Genomic DNA, 2,315 nt, shown 5'->3' on the forward strand with positions numbered 1-2,315 from the left:
AAATATGGCGTGAAACAAATAATGAATGTACCAGGGTACCAAGATAAAAGAATACAAGGGTTGTTTGGTTTTAATCTCTTTTCACCTTTTTTGAAATTTTTACCATTATTCTTTCATGGAGATTGATGGTTTGAAAAAAGTTACGCCACTGCATCACGTCTTCTCCCATACAAGGGTGACTTCCAATGCCAAGATTCGAACTTTGTCCCTTGCGGTACTTTTTCATCCTCTATATTGGGTACATTAAGCCATTGAGCTGTCATAGACCCTTAGCTTGAACGCGTACATATCCTGGGTCCTTTCTGAGAATACTATGGTTGGGCACTGAAATATACTTTTAGGAAGCATTAATTTCATTTGGCTTGTTCGAGGAATGGCTCGGAGAGCAGAACCATACATATTTTAATGTTCACAAGTCAGTTGTTCTTCGTCTAAATCCTTTTTCTGATTCTAAGTCTTAACCTTTAGTATGACATTTACTCATTGTGCACCCAAGAGATTCCTTGAGCTCGTCAAAAAGGACGGGAAATCCGAAATGTGCAACAACAATTTTCCCATATTTCGGTGTTCAGATTTTAGAAAAAAACGAGAAAAAAACAGCCTCCTGTGGTAATTTATTTGATCTCATCATTAACAAACAAGTCATCGTCTTTGAGACGGACCCTTAGAAGTCTGAGAAGAAACCTTAGCAAAAAAGTTCCTTTCCCCACACAAAAGAAAAAAATAACGTCAACGGGAAAACTTAAAAACTGCTCCGTTACCGATACCATCACTTTTGCAGAAAAGTATCGGGTTGCCACTGGTGTTACTCAAGCCCTAGATTTAAGTATCAGTCTAATTGATAAAGGAGTCGCACATTCGTTGAAGCATAAATGCTTGGAATCTGGACGGGGACATATAAAAACAATTTGGAATTCTGTGAAAGGTTGGTGTGAATGAACTCCAATCGGTGCTGCTAGTTGTCACACCTAGGGTCCTGGTCTATATTCCAGCGGTAAATGACTGAACATATGCCTTTCTAAGTAGTCATAAAGAGCTAAAAATTTCAAAAGCTTATTTGATGGAAATTTGGACCACATTGACATGGCATTTGAATCCAAATTACCTTAAGATCATACTTAATTAATACTAAGATATATAGGAATTGATAAGTTTTCATGCATTTTTTCTTCAAAATGCCCCATTTATAAAAAAACTGAACTTTCCAGACAATTATCATAGACTTTGAAGTAAGAACTATTTTTCCTTTTTTTACATAATCTAAAAGTAGCTCAAAATGTTATTCAACACCGCTTGAAACACATTTCAAAACGTAGGTTTTCAAAATCGCATTCAGCAATAGTTAAAATCATTGCTATTTCTCTTTCACTCAGACTTTGAAGACAAACCACGCAACGGGCAGTTTTAGTGATGTTGAAACTGGTTAGAATGAGAATCTTTCGAACGTTCACTTTCATAAGTTGTTTAACTTGATGTAGTTCGACAACTCAAAATTGATTTTCATCCAAATGTTTGTTTATTTTTGTGATAATTGTCTAAAAATTTCAGGTTTGATGTAACCGGCGCTTTTTTGCAGCTTAAACATATGAATTCAGGACCATGAATTCCCATATTTTCCAGTTTTGGTTGAATATATCATATTCTAAAATGAATTCAAATGGTAACTAAATGTGTTTCGTTGTAGGTTTCAGTAATATATGTTGTGTTTTTTAAAGCTTTTAAGCATGCACGTTCTTAATCTGTGCCAGAAACCCAATTAACAATACAATCAAAGGTGTTCTATGTGGCTTTGCGAGCTAGAAAAATGGCAAGAAGTGTTTGGGTGTTCCTCTGGAAACTTGGTAAGGCTTCTTAACCACCGTGTGAAGCTACTACTCACAACTTTTTATCCATGGTGTTCTTCTTACTGCGTAAATGGGCAAACTTTATGCATATTATTGCACTAATTGTGAGCAAGATTTCGAACCTTGGCCAAGATCAAGGCTTTAATTGATTTGAATGAATTCATAAATGATATTGACATGCATTAACCCGTCGAAACCTTGGTTCCATTTTCGAATGGAATTAACACCCTTGATTAAAAAGCAGACGCTAAGTCTAAAATAAGACCTATTGAAAGCAAAAAAAGGTGTTAAATAATGTGTCCAAATACATCTTGCCTAAATGTACCATAAGGACATTGATGAGGGGCACATGTGTGACCAAATCTTTAAGGGCAATGCACGAGAAAATTACTTCAATGCTGACCAGGGTGCCTGTTCGCCAACACTTGAAGACCAATCTCATAGCAAAGCTATGCAAAAGACCAGATCTAT

Source organism: Tigriopus californicus, chromosome 12 (assembly GCF_007210705.1).
Source record: "Tigriopus californicus strain San Diego chromosome 12, Tcal_SD_v2.1, whole genome shotgun sequence".
Classification (NCBI taxonomy): Eukaryota; Metazoa; Arthropoda; class Copepoda; order Harpacticoida; family Harpacticidae; genus Tigriopus; species Tigriopus californicus.